The 19,442-nt window shown below is 35.8% G+C and overlaps 1 non-coding gene across 1 annotated transcript; it reads left to right on the top strand.

Moving 5' to 3' along the window:
• Nucleotides 1–417: 417 nt before the first annotated feature.
• On the top strand, nt 418–536 carry LOC120591090 (5S ribosomal RNA). The gene has a single exon (XR_005649828.1). It is a non-coding gene; the product is annotated as a 5S ribosomal RNA (ribosomal RNA).
• Nucleotides 537–19,442: the final 18,906 nt, after the last annotated feature.

The raw sequence follows: 19,442 nt of genomic DNA, 5'->3' as shown, positions 1-19,442 counted from the left end.
GAAACTCTGCTAATGAGAACAAAATATCTTAGAATTATACAGAGAACTGACGATCTTGGAACAGGAACAATTAAAATAATGGTAAAAAATAAAATAAAATAAAATAACCCACCTCTGGTCTTAAAAAAAAAAAAACCCAGGCAAACCAACAAAAATATATCTCAAAAACATGTTGAATAAAAAATAAATTACAAAGAAAAAGATATACCATGTGATATACTTAATTTTTAAAACATACAGATCTATCAACCCTTTATGAATATATGCATATGGAAATATATATGTGTGTATATATATATATATATATAAAATATATAAATATGTATATCTATACATATACACACACCAGATTCAGCATGATGGTTATCTCTGAGGGACAAGCAGAGTATTTCAGAAGAGCATTAAGAAATGGCTTCAATCTATGGCCATGCCACCCTGAACGTGCCTGATCTCGTCTGATCTCGGAAGCTAAGCAGGGTCGGGCCTGGTTAGTACTTGGATGGGAGACCACTTAGGAATACCAGGTGCTGTAGGTGTCTAAAAAAAGTATTAAGAAAAGAAATGGCTTCAACTGAATCTCTAACATTTTATTTGGTGTGTATGATGGATGTTTGCAATATTATTCTTTATACTCTTCTATATGCTCTCTATATTTCATAAGTTAAAAAATTTATAGAAATTCAGAATGCTTTCCAAACAATATGCCAACACTGATATAAGAATCTGGCAATGGATACAGAACAGCATAGGACCTAAAAGAAAAGTTCACAAAAAGGAACAAAACAAGAATGATGGGGGTAAAAAAGAATAAGAATGAAAAGAAAGTGAATTCCATTAGCCTCACCCTCTATAGGTTTCATCAATTCCTAAGAGTCTAGGCCCATGCTCACCCAACAATCAGAGCACGAAACAAGAGCATATGTACAATTATTTTTTTTACTATTTCATTACTCATTCTGGATTGTTTTACCCTTATTCAGCACTTAGTCTAATTTTCTGGCATGGCAGGGTGACTCAGACCTTCAACCCAGAGGATCAGAATCCTCAAGTTCTTTACCTTTGTTGGGTTATTGTTGTCACAAATTGTAATGTATGATTATCATTGATTTTAAAGGTATCACAGGATGACTTGGTGAATTCCCTTATTTTAGACATATTTTTTTTTTCTGTCCTCATTTGTGTAGCAATAACCCTGGATCCTTACTGGAAAACAATGATAAAACTCATTGAAATTAATGATCTCCCAACAGTATGATAATTCCTTTTTTTTTTACTATTTCAATAGCACAAGGAGCCAAAATTATCCAAGTGGAGTCATAGCTTCAGGCTCATTGGATTTCTTACTATATTCCCTGGTCCAAGCATTAGTTCACCAGCCCTGAGACTGAGAACTTTTAATCGAATAGATACTAAGATTGCATGGCAACAAAAACATATTCCATAAGTGGGTTGCTCAAAGAGATAGTGAGAGAGCCAATCCTACTTCTACACTTATTTCTCAAGTTCATGTTGTTCACTTATTTCCAAATTCATGTCGTTTACATAGCACAAAATATTGATTATTAGTTCAGTGTATAAACTGTATCCTTGAGAACAGATCTTGTATCTTGTGAAGTGTGATGTTCAAGCTTTTAATAAGCCACTCTATCATCCTATTAGGCAAAGTTTTTTTCCACATCATGGAAAAGTGGACAAGTCAATGGTAGTGGATCACAAAGGAGGACATGTATCCAGTCATACCTTTTTTATAAGAAAAAGTTTCCTGTGGTGTGTGGCAATGTTATGCAAATCTGATGTTGGTAAATCGGCATTCAAAGCCCTCAAAGGACAATGTTGATAGAGTCATGAACCAAAGGGCTGGAGCTAGATAACAGCACTGAAAAAGAATATGTAAACAGGAAGGACATTGGGAAAAAGTCAGAAGCCTGGGGTTCACTAATACTTAAAGAATGAGGAAGAGCATAAATGGTCACAGACAGAGGAGTATAGCCGTGAGAAGATGGTGTTATCAACAACAAGCATGTAGAGCAGGTGAGCATGTACAAGAGTAGCCTGTAAGCTGCACATTGGGAAATGTTCACTGGATTCAGCAATTAGATGGTGGATCACAGTCTTCAGGAGTAGTTCCCAAAACATGGCAGGTTGAAAGCAAATCACGAGAATTGAGTAGCGAAAGATAAATGAAGGAATAAAATACAGTTAATAGAGAAAGAGGAATAGGAACAGAGGAAGAGAAATTCACTGGAGATGAGAGCTGAGAAACTATACAGTGTTGGATTGGAGACAGTGTCAAAGTAGGGTAGTTTGAAAATGGAAGACACTTCAGTTTCTTAAAAGGAGGAAAATGAGACAGTGCAGAAGATAAATTGATGATTTAGGAGAGAGATATGTTTATAAATGGAATCGTGTCTGTACAAATGGACAGGAGAGTGATTTAAGATAACAGATGAAGAAGTAAGATGAAAGCAAAAAAGGCACCTTATTTTTAAGAACTGGAAAGAAATCTGACAGATAGGTGTAAGTATGAATAAGCCTCCCAGTAAGGTGGCAAAGGTTATTCGAAAGGGAGTGTATACGAGTCTTTTGAAGTTATGAAAGGCTTTTAAAAGTCACCAGTCCATTACCAGAATGGGATAAAAATGAGATCAAGGAAAAAATTAAAAGATACCTTGAGACAAATGATAAGGAAAACACAAAATGACCCAAAATCTATGGGACATAGCATAAACAGTCCCAAGAGGAAAATTCATAGCAACACAGGCCTACCTCAAAAAGACAAGAGAAATTTCATATAAACAATTAAACTTTATATCTAAAGGAACCAGAAAAAAAAAAGTCAAAGCTAGTGGAAGGAAGGAAATAATAAAGATCAGAGTGGACAAAAATAAAATAGAATCTAAAAAACAATACAAAAATCAATGAAATTAAGAGCAGGTTTGTTGAAAAGATAAACAAAATTGATAAACCTTAAACCAAACTCATCAAGAAAAAAAGAGAGAAGGCCTAAATAAATAAAAACAGAAATAAAAAGAAGTGACTACTGACACTGCAGAAATACAAAGGATTATAAGAAAATATTATGAACAATTATATTCCAACAAATTGTACTATCTGGAAGAAATGGATGCATTCCTAAAAATATACAATCTTCTATGGCTGAATCAGGAAGAAACAGAAAATCTGAACCAACTGATTACCTACAAAATCAAATCAGTAATCAAAATCTCCCCACAAACAAAAGTCCATGACTGAATGGTTTCACAGGTGAGTTTTACCAAACGTTCAAAGAAAAATTAACACCTATTGTTCTCAAACTATTCCAAAAAATTCAAGAGGACTGAAGGCTCCTAAGATTATTTTACAAAGCCACCATTACCCTGATTCCAAAACCGAAGACATTACAAAAAAAAAAAAATTATAGTCCAAAGTCCCTGATAAACATAAATGCAAAAATTCTCAACAAAATATTAGCAAATGAATTTAGCAATACATTAAAAAGATCATACACCATATTCAAGTGGTATTTAATTCCAGGATGAAAGGTTAGTTCAATATCCACAAATCAATTAACATAACACATCACATAAACAAAATGAAAGATAAAATCATATGATCATATCAATAAATGTAGAAAAAGCATATGAGAAAATTCAGCATTTATTTATGATAAAAACTGTCATCAAAGTGGGAATGGAGGGAATATTGGAAAGGAAGAAGTAAAACTGCCATTATTTGCAGATGACACGATACTGTATAGAGAAAACCCTAAAGAGTCCACCAAAAAACTATTAGAACTGATAAATGAATTCAATAGCAGAATACAAAACTAATATTCAGAGATCAGAGGCATTTTTATACACCAATAATAAACTATCAGAAAGAGAAATTAAGAACATAATCAGTGTTAATTCCATCCTTGGAATAAATTTAACCAAGGAGATAAAAGACCTGTACCTGAAAAATTATAAGACACTGAAGAAAGAAGTGGAAGAAAATACAAATAAATGGAATCATACACCACACTCATTGATAAGAAGAATTAAGATTTTTAAACCGTCCAGACTATACCTAAAGCAATCCATAGATGCAATGCAATTCCTATCAAAATAGCAATAACGGTTTTCACAGAACAAAAAATCCTAGAATTTATATAGAACCATAAAAGACCCCAAGTAGCTGTGGCAATCTTGAGAAAGAAGAACAAAGTTGGAAGCAGTTTGATACCTGATATCAAACTATACTTCAAGGCTATGGTAGTCAAAATAACACAGTACTGGCATAAAAACTGACGCATAGATCAATGGAACAGAATAGAGAAATAAACCCACGCCTATATGTTCAATTAATCTATGACAAAGGAGGCAAGAATATACAATGGGGTTAAAATAGTCTATTCAATAAATGGTGTTGGGAAAACTGAACAGATACATTAAAAAAAAATGCAACTGGACCACCTTCTTATCATATACAAGAATAAACTCAAAATAAATTAAAGACTTAAATGTAAGACCTGAAACCATAAAACTCCTCGAAGAAAACATAGGCAGTAAACTCTCTGGCATTGCTCTTAGTAATAATTTTTCTGATATATCTCCTCAGACAAAGGAAGCAAAACAAAAATTAAATAAATGGGGCTACATAAAACTAAAAAGTCTTTGCACAGCAAGGGAAACCATCAACAAAACAAAAAGACAACCCCTAAATGTAAGAAGATATTGAATGATATATTCATTAAGGGGTTAATATCCAAAATTTATAACGAACTTATACAATGCAACACCAAAAAAATAATAAGCCAATTAAAAAGTGGGCATTTCTCCAAAGAGGACATACAGATGGCCTGTAGCCATATAAAAAGATGTTCAGTGTCACTAATCAGAGATAAGCAAATTAAAACCACAATGAGATATCACCTTACACCTGTCAGAATGGCCATTGTCAATACATCAACAAATAGCAAGTGTTGGTGAAGATGTGGAGAAAAGGGAGCTCTCATGCACTGTTGGTAGGATGGCAAATGGGTGCAGCCACTATGGAAAACAGCACAAAGATTCCTCAAAAAATTAAAAATAGAACTACCTTATGATCCAGCTATTCCACTTCTGGATATTATCCAAAGAATTCAAAAACCTAATTTGAAAAGACAAATGCACCCCTGAGTTTACTGCAGCATTATTTATAATAGCCAAGATTTGAAAGCAACCTAATTTCCCTTCAATAGATGACTGGATAAAGAAGTAGTACATATATTCACTGGAATATTATTTGGCCATTAAAAAAATAAAATCTTACCATTTGCAACAATATGGATGGACCTAAAGGGTATTAAGCTAAGTGAAGTTAGTCAGACAAAGAAAGACAAATACAATATGATCTCACTTATATGTGTATCTAAAGAACAAACTAAATGAACAAACAAAACAGAAACAAACTGAGATGGAGACAAACTGATCGTTGCTAGATAAGAGCGAGGTTAAAGGCTGGGTGAAAAAGGTGATGGGGTTAAGAAGTAAAAATTGGTAGTTACTAAAGAGTCACAGGCATGTAAAGTAAAGCATCATAGAGAATATAGTTAATAATATTATAATAACTGTATATAGTGTCAAGTGGGTACTAGAGTAAGTGGGGGAATCACTTTGCAGATTATATACATGTCTAACCACTCCACTGTATACCTGAAACTAATATGAAATAATACTGAATGTCAATTGTAATTAAATTTTTTTTAATTTTTAAATTTTAAATAAAAAATAAAAGTCATCAATCCCAAAATAATGCTTTGCATGACAAAATTATATTTCTTTGAGATGATAATCATAGTATCTCAGCTACACTAAATCCAATACATTTAGAAAATGTTTGTATATAAAAATACTCACAAAATAAGTCTCACGGATAAAATTAATTTTGTCACTTAAAACTCTATGTAGGAACATAACACATGATTTTCTAAGTATATCTTTCCCAAAGGGACCTACTTTGATATAAAATAAAGAGTTGGATCATGGTGAGTCATATAGTCTACATGTTATAAGATTGCTCTCACAAAATAATATTCTTTCTCTGGTTCAATACTATATTAGAAAGGAGGGCATGTTGTCAGTGCCAAAAAGCACTGTAGTACATGTTAGTGGGGTATGCATGTGCGGAAGAAAGACAACAGGTGGAACGAAGTCATTTTCGTTTCTTATTGCAGAGAGATGCCAGCTACCATCTCAGCCATTGCTGCAGAAATACATTCTCCTTTAACTCTTAGAAGACCCAACCGAACTCCTTCTCCTTCTTTAACTTCCTTTTTCTTTAGATCAGATACCTGATTACATCCCATTCTTTAGATTTTTTCCTCTAAGCCCTCTTATAGAGGATAGAGGCTTTCTTGTTTGCCTACAAAAGTTAAATAACTTTGTCTATCAATGCAGAAGACATACATATTAAACTATATGCAATAAAGGGCAATGCAAAAGAGGTTATAATGGTTATTTCTTTGTATAGGCAACTAGAATCTTTAGTTAGTAAAAATACCAGTGTCCCCATCCCTTTACTCAGAGTGATTGTTTGACAGGTAGCATTAGTAAACCAGGCTATTTACTGACCTGATTACAATTTTGAGCCCATCAATTATAATGTTATTTCCGTTACTCAGACAGATTGTGTATGATGGGGAAAATGTTAGTGGCTAATGTAAAACTAATACGCTGGCAGGTTAAATATTTGGTTCTTCAGGGAAATTTCTCCTGTTGTTATGATGGCCTATAACACTCAACAATTTAGTTGGGGATTTGAGGAGGTTCTCCTAACTTAATAAGAATGATACATTGTTGTTCAAGTCACATACTTAGTGCAAGCCTGAACGCTTGAGGTTTTCTAGAACACAATTTCATACCACTTTCTGTAGCTCCACATACTCCAAAATAGGAATTAATTCATACCAGAAACAGCAACAGCTTCCTACAATTCACTATTTTGAAGTAATCAGGTATGAAGCAAGTCTCCTGTCCAAGAGTTAATGCCTTATTGCCCTGCCTGCCATGGAGAACTATGAGTCTGGGATATGGTACCCTAACCAACAGGGAATACATGAACAGACATTTAGCAGAAATAATGACTTAACAATGCCTGCCTCATTTCCCTGTGCCTGGTGGTACCCTTATAAATTCCATTTAGAAAGGATTCGGCAGCTTATAAGATATAGAATTTGAATTCTAAAATGTCTAAAGATGAGCAAATGCCACTTTTTTCTCCTCTGGAGCATTTCTAACCACATTTTGTTGTTACTGTAGCCTCAATACTGTGTAAGATAAACCTATTTGGAACTCTAAAAATAGCATCTTCCAAGCTACTTCTCTGCCTTGTGAAGTTCCCAAAGAAAATCTATTGAATGACTTGCAGCTCATTACAACCAATCTTCACAAATGGCAGGACTGATTTTTTTTTAATCCTGGAAGATGCCAGATTGACAGTGGGTCTTTGATTTGGGATTATGACTATGATAAAAGAGAGACTAATGTGGCAGTGAGTCTGCCAGCCTCTGCCTTCCACAAAGCATTGGAAAGCACATTTCTCAATTTGAGCTGAGAAGAGTAACGTCTGCATTCAATACCTGGCTACCTTCCTGGAAGCCAAACAGACTTGCCAATTGTGATAATTAGGGCAGAGCCAACCTCTCTGCCACCTGGGCAGCAATGCCTCTAATGGTTTAACCAAAAACTAGAAGGAAGTCATCGTTCTATAGTGCTTCTTACGTGTCACCATTTATAAAACTAAACAATTCTATATATCCTATTCTGGGTCTGTTATGTTGTGGGTCATTTTTAGAAATAAAATACGAGGGCATCAAATAAGGGGAAAAAGACCTTGTTTCCTTCCCTATCTCATCTATCAAGTCTTAGACCATTCCTAAAACAGACAAGTGTCATATTACATCCACTGTTCACTGTTCATTCTTTTTGCCACTCACAGAAACTAGAAAACTGTTAATTGCATAGTATGTTCCAAAACAGTTATGGCCTGAAACAAAATTTCTTAGAGAATGAGGGAATGTTCTATCAGAGTTTATGGTGTGATGGCTAATTATTTTTCAGGGATGATTTTAAGAATGGCCCTGCTACTAACGACATTAAAACTGGATGTGATATCGACTTCTAGTAGAAGAAAACAGTACTCTTGAAACATACACTTGAGAAAATCAAGAAATCCCAGTTCAAGCCAGTTCAAAAAACTGATATTCTCTTACTGATAGCAATGCAACTTCTCAGAGCATGAGAATGTCTCCAACAGAGCTTCTGTCCTAGCTCATCAAGGCTCTACCTTTACACACACTGGATATGCTGAGCTACGTCTTCAGGCACCTTGGATAGGGCACGTTCTCCCTACTCCTCACCCCACTAGTTTAAAATAAAAAAAACAAAGCAAATAAACACAATGCCTTCTTCACCTCCTTGACTGGTGATTAAATTTTCCTTCATAGAACATCAGCATCTCATTTACTAATTAAAAGTAGACCTCTACCTTTACAAAGTAGACCTCAAAACCTTACTCAAAACCTCAAAACTGATAACCAGTTTTAATAAGCCAGAGGCACAAGGGTAACTGTTTTGGAAGGATAGATGCCACAGTGTGGGGGAAAATGAGAAATAAACAGAAAGTTAAAGGGCATTTAAGACAGAGTTTGAGCATCTCACAAGTAACCCAGGGTCAGCTTTAACTCTCAGACTGACTTGCTGGAGGAATGCTTGGAGCCTCAGTATTACAATCAGAAACCAGATCTCATCGTTACTGTATTGAGCTGTAAAACTTGAAGCAAATTATCTAATGTCTTTAAGCTTCATTTTCCTCTTTTATAGAATGCATGTCAGCTACCTGGCCTTTAATGGGGATTTCAGTAAATGATACCCACTATAGATACACGACTGTGTCAGCATCCCACAGTAGGGACCCGCAGAGATACTCAGGTGAGAGACATTGACAAAGAGCGATGATGTTGATTATTCATTAGAAATAGCATCGAAAACACGTGGAAAGAGAGATTTTTCCTAAAATTCCTTTAAAATTTTTTGAACAGTTATTAAAATGTTAAATTGTTAAAACGTTCTACTGTTTCAAACAGTCATTATGGCAAGGGAGGTGTGTAGCCCGGGCATCCAGTACAGGGGTATAAAATAGGTCGCTGTGCTCCTGGGCAGATTGACTAAAGCAGAATTAACCATCCCCTCAGTTTAACTAAACTTTAGTTGGGCTTCTTCCTGACTCTGGCCCCTGACCTCTCTTTGTTTAGAGCATTTATTTTAGAAAACTTGTCATTACAAGTCCTTTCTCTGCTCCTTTGATATCTAGGTAAATAGCCTCCCAGTCTCTTGTCAGTTTCACAGCCCAGGAAATATTTTTCTCAAGGACCTAGGAATCATTTTTGAAATGTAAACATCAGAGGAGTAGTGTCCCTATCTTCCAGTCTCTGTGAAGAATAGGAGTCTGACTTCCATGGATGTCAATTAGCAAACACAGGTGGCTTAATCCCAGGAAAAAAAATTGCAAACTCAGGAATAACTAAATGTGCTTGACAAATTCCATTGATCAACCTCCTGACTAACATCCTCCAGTACTTTTCCACTAGTTCACCCCCAGGGCTTAAAACCCTATGCCTTTTGTTTCAGGGAAGTATCCAAACTTGCTCTGGGCTCTCTGCCCTACTGCTAGCAATAGTATTGAAATAAAATCAACTTCTGTCTGCTCATCTTGTCCGGTGCCATTTTTTTCTTTAACAAGCTCCACTCTCATTTTAGAGCCTCCCTCTCTCTAGTCTAGTACAGTTTCCAAAACCTCCGAAAGGTAATGAATTGCAGGATGATGAAACTTGCAACAGAGGCAAGCAAGATTCAGGGAAGTCTATTTATACTTGCAGCCCTCTAAGGTCTGCTACAGAATATCTATCTATCCTCACATATCTTTCTCTCCTGACTACCTCAGAAGTAAATTGGTGTAGCAAAGTGTGATGGTAATGGCCCCATATTTGTTCATGCTTCTTGAATGCATGGTCTTTTGCAGTGTGACTTTGCCACCTTTCCTATAAACAGATGAAGTCTTTTTCTTCAACACTTAGTCTTGAACTTGATCTTATATTTTGCTTTTGCTGATGGGACATTAGCCAACATACCAGAAGCACAAATTTCAAAAGTGTGCATTGGGGCTTGCCCTTACTTGCTGTTATATGGACCCCACTGCCTCTAAATAATGAAGAGCCACATAAAAAGATCCCAGCCCTCACAGCTTCTCCAGCTGAGTTTCCAAATACTTGAGTGAGGCTGACCTAGCCCCAGCTAATCTATCACAGCCCAGAACATCTAGCCAGCCCACAGACTCATGCTAAATGATAAATAATTATTGTTTTAAGCATCTGAGTTGCATTTTTTTTAATATAGCAAAAAGCTAATACCATCAGGATGTTGCATCTATAAGAAAGCATGAATGAGTTCCTAGCCCAGAGAAATGATGAGAAATTAACTAGAGAAAGAGGGACATCCAAGAAAACATTCCTTCATCATCATGAGTCTCAAACCTGAAATGTTAGCTGGGATTTAAAAGAAGTTTTTTTAAAAGATAATTCAGAACCTCATAGAAAATCAAACTCTCTGTAGGACTAAAAATATTTCAGCTTTGAACACTTTCTTCATTCTTATCAGACTTGAAAGCATGCTCATTGATCTAGCAAGAGCAATTTGCTGATAATTAGGCTGGCAAGGCAGGCTTAGAATTGTTACTAAAAAGGTGGATGAGGGGTCCCTGTAGGTCACAGAAGCCACTGACCTAATGAGAGAGAAAAGATAAAGAAGCAGCAACTGAAATGCCTCTGTTCTCTAAAATTAAGATGAGATTAAACTCTATCAGAGAAAAATAATTTCCAACCAAAAAGTCACCCTGTTGTGTACTTGATACAAAGAAGAAAGTCTTTAAGTCAAATTCCCCTACTAAGAGCCACCGCAATACTCATACGTTCCCTTCACATGGTATTACTTTTCCTCTTCCTCCTTCTCCCTTGAGTATAAACAATATGCACTGTCCATATCTCCCTTTAGATTTGTAGTTCCTTGAGGGCAGAGTCTGTGCTTAATTCAGGTTTTTATCTCCTGCAGCACAAGGCACCCAGATGGTGCTCAATAAATGTCTGTTACATAAATGAATGGAAGAGGGCAATTTCTATGTATTACTAACATCCAGACTAATATCCAGATGACTCTGTCCCCAAGGCCTAAATAGGAAGCTTGGCAAAAAATGACCAAATCCTTGGCATGAAATAAAGTTTATATCACAAAAAGCTACATAATTCATGAAAATGTGTCATTTTATTCATGAAGGTGCCTGAAATTCCACCAGAAATTGACACTTGATACATCTATAACATGTTTTCCTTTGAGTGAACTCCAGATAGTGTTTGTTACTTGCATCCATTTTTGTCTGGGAGGCTAGAAGGCCTGACCAGGGAACAGACTTCATGGAATGCCAAGATGGAGTTCTTTTCCTGATATAGCACACGTCAACTACTTGCACCTTGAGGTAAATACTTTGTGGAAGCTCAAACTAATTAAAAACAACATTGTTTTGCTTTCAACTGGTTAATATGGTAAGATTATTTTTACCACGTCAGTTGCTCCCCAAAAAGAAAAAAACAAAACAACTATCCCTTCCCTTATAAAGTATTATTTTATATATTTTTTAAAAAGAATCAAAGCAATTCTATTTCGGAAGGCACATTAAAAGTAAGCACAAAGCACAGGGCACACTTCATAGAAGATTAGAATTGTTAACAGGTTTTTTTCATCTACCAGAAGAAATCAAATGAAGCCAGTTTGCCTCTGGGGTTTTAAACATCATTACAATTCATCTTAATAATGAAGTTAAAATTAACTGAAAGAAGATAAAATGGAAAAAAAAAATCCCTCTCATCACTAACATGGATTTATTCATAGGAAAATAGATAAAAGTAATATCCATTGGGCATAGTTAAGAAAAAAATCAAAATAACCACTATATAGGGACCCATGATTGAAGCAGCACTTCAAAGAGTCATTTTGTGTTTGTGGAAGCATAAACTAATGCAGAACACACACTCTTTATACCTACATATAAACATATATAAACATACCTACATATATACACCTATATACTCACAAAAAATAAATGCGATCACCAAGAGATCTTTAAAATTATATTCAAAAATATCACAAACGAGAGACGATCCACTTACCATGAATTCTGTTTCTGATATCGCATATAACTAACCACAGAAACTCAGTTCTGCATCACGTAAGCTTCCCAGGTTGTCTTTCTGGAATCTTCCTGTGGGGAATAAAAAGACTGATGAAAAGGTCAAAAGGGGCATCTCCACTCCACAGGGCCTCAAAATGTCTTCAGGAGCACTCCTCGCTTTGACTTTCATCCTCCCCCCTGAGAGAAAGAACAAAACAGGCAGCTTGCTCCTTGGAAATGGACAGGAAACTTTTTTTTAACCAATTAAATCCTTTTCAGAAAACTAAAGCTGTCACACTGGAGATATAATGATGGTAACAACAATGAATTTCAGAGCCAAGTCACACAGTCGCAGATGCTGTGTTTGCTTGGCTATCAAGTGAGAACACTGTTTACTCATTCACACTCCTATGGTAAAGTTTAGAATTCAGTTATGTATCTTAAAACCAGTAAATTATTTTGTTTGTGACTGAAAATTTTTTTTAAAAAACCTGTAAGTTTCCAGAGGAGGTATGCAAAGCTCTAAATTACAGGACTAAAACTGTTGATTTTTTTTTTTTTGAGAGTGGGAGAGAGAATTGATTTATTAGCTTAATTTTTATTCGGTGTTTTGGAAAAATAAACTATAAAGAAGCAATGCAAATTAGGAAATAGAGAAAACACAAATTCTCATGAAGTTTTTACCTTTTCAAATAAACAATTTTAGAAAGGTTGAGGAGAAAATCAAGAATATCCATTCCTATCACAGAGAGATCATTCTCTCCTCTCTCTCTCTAATCACCAACTCTAATTAGAGTTTCCATCCTTTAGTTCTGATTTCTTTAAATATTGAGCTTTTTTTTTTTACATTAGATGTGGAACGGCAATAGGGTATTGAAAAGTCACAACTAGCACATTATCTATGTTCAAATGTGTTACCATTGGTGATGGGGTTAATTCTAAGTACGGTTTGAAGGAACACTCAAAAAGTTACCTGTAACCTGTATAACTGGGTAATAGATGCACAGAAATTAATGCAGGCATAGAAATCTTCCCCACAAAACACATATTTACATAATAAAATGAGAGAAGACTTAGGTGGAGAAATTAACATGATTAAGTGGGGCTTGACAACTAAGGAAAATATTTAAATAATTTAATAGTACCATTTCATTGAAAAGATAAACAATCCTAGAACCACAGTTAGTGAGCAGTACAGAATATGACATGTGATGAAAGGCTATGGAATCATAACGTTCTAGTCAGTACACATAATGGTTTATATGTCACCCCTTTAGAACAAATCAAAAAGGTGCTTCATATCACACAATTGGTAACTTCCTAAAATACAATACATTCAGTATATTTACACGTAAGAGGCAGTTTGTATAGTGGTGAGGTGCATAGGCTCTGAATTCACACTGCTCGGATTCAGACTCCAGTTCATTTTTTGCTAGCCGTGTGAACTTGCATAAATTTATACTGCTTTTTGACAAGTTTCATTTATAAAATGAAGATAATCCTATCGGTTAGTGTTCAAGCAGGAGAGAGGAATTATATAAATAAAGAATTGACTATAGGGAGGATTAGAGTAAGGAGAAATTGGTTAATCAATTGATAATCCTATCAGTTAGTGTTCAAGCAGGAAAGAAGAATTATATAAAATAAAGAATTGACTATAGGGAGGATTAGAGTAAGGAGAAATTGGTTAATCAAAAGCATAAGGACTCTAAAGCAGCAGTCTCCAACCATTTTGGCACCAGGATCCGATGAGAATCTAATGCCTGATGATCTGAGGTGGAGCTGAGGCGGTGATGCTAGCGCTGGGGAGCAGCTGCAAATACAGATGAAACTTTGCTTGCTTGCTTGCCCTGCCACTGACCTCCTGCTGTGTGGCCAGTTCCTAACAAGCCACAGACAGGTACTGGTTCGTGGCTCGGAGGTTGGGGACTCCTGCTCTAAAGAATACAGGAATAGCAGTTATAACAAACAGTCTTTGGGCTGAAATTGAGCACCCAAGGCAGCAGCCACCCCTTTCTCTCGCTACACTTTTACAGCACCTTCTACTGATAAACCTTAAAATTATGCCAGCTGGCAAATAAAAACTATTTAAAGGGCCCAGATTCATTTTTCATGGTATACAAGTGATGGTTAAATTTGGAGCTGAGACGATGAATTGAAAACGGACACAAGAATAATAACAGAGTCATTGACAGTATTGAAAATGTATTCCCTATAAAGCGCTTAGTACAGATTCTGTGGCATAGTAAGAATACCTTTCATTCATTCAACAGTATTCAAAGACACCTACTACGTTCCAGGTACTACACTAACTAAGTACCAGGGATTTGATGCTGAACAAAATTGGCACCGTTCCTGTTTCAGAGAAGTAATATGAGCTGTAAAATTGTGCCTTTTAAAATGGTTTTGATAAACAGCAGATCCATAATGTCTATTAAGTTTGTGTGTGTGTGTGTGTGTGTGTGTGTGCGCGCGCGCGCACGTACATAATGGTCTGCTGCGACACCACTATGTTCTTTTCCTCAGCTTTACTCTTTCCTATGCCTGCCTGAGTCCCTAGAACTTGGAGATATACATGGAAGATGTAAGGAATAGAGGGTACCTTAGTATATACTGACTAGATTTTCATCGCAGCTTAGAGTTACTATTGCCGCTAAGCTCTACTTATCTGGAACATGGAAAAGAAAGGATGGCCAAGTAGTTAACAGGCGAGAAGACCAGCAGGCCTGCCTTAAGATCATTAAGATTGTGTACAGCTTTAGAGATGTGGAGTCTTCATCATTATTCATTCTTTTCTCTTATGCTCTTGAAGATTAGAGTCAGAAATTTAAAGGACTGACTAAACACTGTTGGGGTCCTTCTCTGTTAAAGTCATCAAGAATGCTGTCATAGGCCCTAACATCCTAGGGTGTTCTCTTATTAATGTCAGGTGACATATAATAAGAAAACAACTAGATTAGCTACATTTTTAAATGACATTGTTGTGGGCATTTAGCCAAAAAAATTTTGAGTTTCTGCTATGAAGTGGACATTGTATTAAATATTGGAGTATACATAGTGAGCTCTAAATATACTGATGACTTCCACCTATATATAACCATCACTTCTCTGAGTTCCAAATTCATTTGTATAAATACTAACTTGATATTTAAATATTTGGTAGGAAGTTTAAAAAGATTATTCTTGATTTCTCACACCTGAACCTCAAAACTGACCATCTCCATGTATTTCTTTCTCATTTCAAGAACTGGCACTACGCTTCATCCATTTGATAATGCTAAAACTTAAGAATAATCTTTAATTTTTCATTCTTCCCATCATCCAAAATCTAACCCATCAGCAACTCTTCTTGACCATATCTTCAAAATATATCCTGAGTCCAACAGTTTCTCCTCACCTCTACTCTTAACTCTCTAGTCTAGAAGCCATCATTTTCTGGTCATCCTACGATTTAATAGTTATCTATTTATTGGACTTCCACTTTCTATTCTTTCCTGCCATAGGTTATTGCCCACGTGAAGGCTAACATGAGCTTTTCAAAATTACCTCATGCTCCACAGCAGAGAAAACTACTTGTTCAAAAATCTAGGGTTTTTTTTCTTGCTTTCAAAGCTAGAGTACATTTTATACTTTCCCTTGCAGTTAAATTTTGACACACAACTCCTTTTAGCTAGTGAAAAATGGGTAATATTTGCCCCTGTCAAGTGTAACCCCCAAACACTCGCATATATGATTCCCCATGCTCTGTCTCCTTCTGCTAGCTTGATGCAACAAGCATTAAACTTGTTTCCAAATAGAATAATGTTGGGTCTCTGAATTGCCCCTTTGTATATTTTTTTAATTCGTGACAGTAGCTAGAATTGCCTTAATTAGTGCATTCTCTAATACAAAATTCTCCAGTGGCTTCCCATTACATTCAGAATAAATTTAAAATTCTTTCCACGCCTTTTGAAGTTCTAACGACCTGAGCATTACACAATCCTATGATTTCATCTCCTCCTCATTCATTTTCCTCTACCCGCACTAGCCTCTTGCTATTTCTAAAATACTCCAAGCTAATTCCTATCCCAGGAACTTCATGTTTGATTTTCCCTCTGCCTGGAATGCCCTACTTTCAAATATTCATGTCTGCTCAAATTACAATTTCTTAAAGAATCTTACCTCACATCCATCAAATGTGGCATTTCCATGCCTATCATTTCCTATCTTACCTTCATAGCTCTTATAACTACCTGTAACTATGTCAATTTTTTATTTGTTTTCTACCTTACTATCTATACCTCCTAATACGCCATCAGCTCCATGAGAACAGGAACATTTTTTTTTTCCCTTTCACTGTTAGCTGAATCTTGGCTAACTACAGTAGTGTCTAAAATCAATATTTGTTGGACTAATGAATAAAAGCAGGCAGGATGGATAGATGAATGGGGTAAACAGTAAATTCCTTTGTGGTAGGCAATCTCTAAAAAGATCCCCTGCTGGTATTTATAGCCTTGTGTAGTCCCCTCTGCTTGAGCTTCTAATAGATGCAATAATATTGAAGGAATATCTCTTCTGTGATTAGGTTATATGAGACTGACTTCCCTATTGCTAGCTGACTCTCTCTATTGACTTTCTTGCCTTGCACACTTTGATGAAGCAAGCTGCCATATGGCAAGTAACTGTGGGCAGCCACTAAGCCAACAGTCAGCTGGGAACTATAAGCCTTTAGTCCAACAACCCATGAGAAATTGAATTCTGATACAAGAGCTTGATAGTGGATCCTTCCCCACTCAAGCCATCAGATGATGCCTCAGCCCTGGGCAAAACCTTGATGGCAGCCTTGCGATATGCTGAGCAGAGAACCCAGTGAAGTCATGCCTAGGTTCCTGACCCACAGATCCAAGGGGAGAAGACATGTATGGGATTTTAAATGGCCGAGTTTGTGCTAATCTCTTACACAGAAACAGGTAACTAATACACCCTTGGAGAGCAACTGATCTGGGTAGAGCAAAAAGAAATTAAAAGAAAATCTATTTAAATCTGTTTTTTTCTTTGTAAAACCAAATAAGATAATAGAATACTAAAATGTGCTGCTTTCTTCACATGTAGCACAATGTGATACATGTGCCCTAAAAATAATCTGATATCTAAAAACAGTGTTTTCCAGTTTTACTTCCAGATTTGGTAAGGAAAGGATAAGAGTAAATTCTTACTATTCTGGAAAGTCATCCTGGATGTACAGTGTGGTACCCTCGGAACAAGAACAGTGCTATATTTTCCTTTCATCCGCACGGCAGTACCATCTAGGAACACAAATATTTAGGCTTGTCCTCTGAGAAACTGTCATTTATGAGATGACTGGCTCCACCTCTTTCATTATTTCTTTGAAATAATATAAAGAAAAATTAGAAAGGCAAAGTTATTTTATTCTCATTGCTTATATCCTTAGTAGATCAGTAAGGAAACTTTAGGGGTAGACAAATCATGGAAACCTTATATATGTTGTTAAGGCTTGGTCTGGTTGTGTACTTATAAAATGTTTTGTTCCATTTAATTACTTCTGAGAGCTAGTAAAAACTCAATTTAAAATGTTTCATATTCCTTCTATGTTATAATACTCCAAAGATGAAAATAAATTTCTGTTCTAGAAAGAGAGAATGAAATCAAAAATTGAATTAAATGGGAAAGTAGTGGCAAATTTTCACTCAAATAAATATGTGAGACTAGCTGACAAGGAAGCTTGTTCAGATTCTCACTCCTCTAGTATGTGGTTTAACACAAAGTCTAATAGGCATTTAGCTAGTGACTAGAGCAGAAATCTAGGGTCTGCAGCCCTTAATGCCTATATCTGTGAGAATGCACTGAAGCCACTAAAATTATCATTGAAGACTTGAAGTTAGTGTCAAATTCGAGGATTTTTTTCCCCAAGGGGATTAGGCTAGAGAAATAGATAAGTTTAGGCTTAAATGGCCCAATGGCAGAGTGTTGGAAAGTAAAAATAATCTCTGATAACATGAATAGGGATTATCAAAATAACTATGCCTGCAACAAACTTGTAAGTTCTCATTTCTTGCAATCGAGAGTCCACTGGAGATTTTAAATCATTTTCATTTTGCTATTATCAAGAAAAATAAAGTCTAACACTCATGCCTTTAACTGAACTACCAGACATCTACTTAGGTTTAGAAAATATAATGTTACATTAGCACCGTGTAGGAGTAATACCAGTGCTTTGGTGCCTAGAGGAAAAAAAATACTACACCAAAAAAATTATAAATTACTTTTGATTTTTCCTTTGATATTGAGATCTTTACGCAATTGACTGCACATGCAACCAAAGGGGAGAAAAACAACTAAATAGGTTGTTTTGTTTTGGTTTGGTTTTGCTTTGCTGCAGAATTCATGCAGGTACAATTGACCTGCCAATAAATTAAACAGAAAAAATTAAACTTTCTCCTTAAGAGAAGAAAAATCATGAACATCAGCCTTTATTCAATCCCAGTCCAGATCCATGGAAATGAAAGGAAGGAAAAGTTAAAAATTAAGGTCTATTTGAATCCATTCTATCTGCAGGGTGAAAAGCAAGGAGAGAAAAAATATTTCATCTACTAAAAGATTAATATGAGAGCTCTTCTGAGTGATAACCACATTGCTTCGGAGCTAATTATGCCTTTGAATCACATTCACAAAGGAAGACACAAAGTAACCTTCAGCAAGTACTTATTTTAATTGCTTAATAGTGAACACTTCTTTTTGAGCTAATTGGGTTTTTTTTCTGGGAGGTACACAAATCCTTCTGTTCTCAATAGAATGATGAAGATGAACAATGTTAATACTTTAGAAGGTAAATTCGTAATATTATAATTATTGACATCAGATTGTTTATATCAAAAGATAATCTTAAATTCAATTTATTTTGATCATGAATTATTCTATGGAGTTTTTGAAGGGCCCAAAGCTCGGGAATTAATCTACAGCTCTGGTCTGTGTCTTCACAAGGAAAGAAAAGAGGTTTTCTGTAACTTTATTTCTACCCACACACCCATACAGAAAACTGAGAGGCTAGGGCTGAGACTGTCTTACCATCCAATCTCAGTGGCCTTCCAAGAAAGCATGTGCACATACGAATACCTCCTGCAGAAGAGACTCATATCTTCTAACTATCCAGGGGTATACCAAGGTACAAATTATGTAAATAGGTTATCTGGTAGGTTGGTGTA

This window comes from Pteropus medius, unplaced genomic scaffold (assembly GCF_902729225.1).
Source record: "Pteropus medius unplaced genomic scaffold, Ma_sr-lr_union100, whole genome shotgun sequence".
NCBI lineage: Eukaryota > Metazoa > Chordata > Mammalia > Chiroptera > Pteropodidae > Pteropus > Pteropus medius.
Note: the sequence above shows the minus strand (reverse complement) of the source record. Positions and strands in the feature narration are given on the sequence as shown.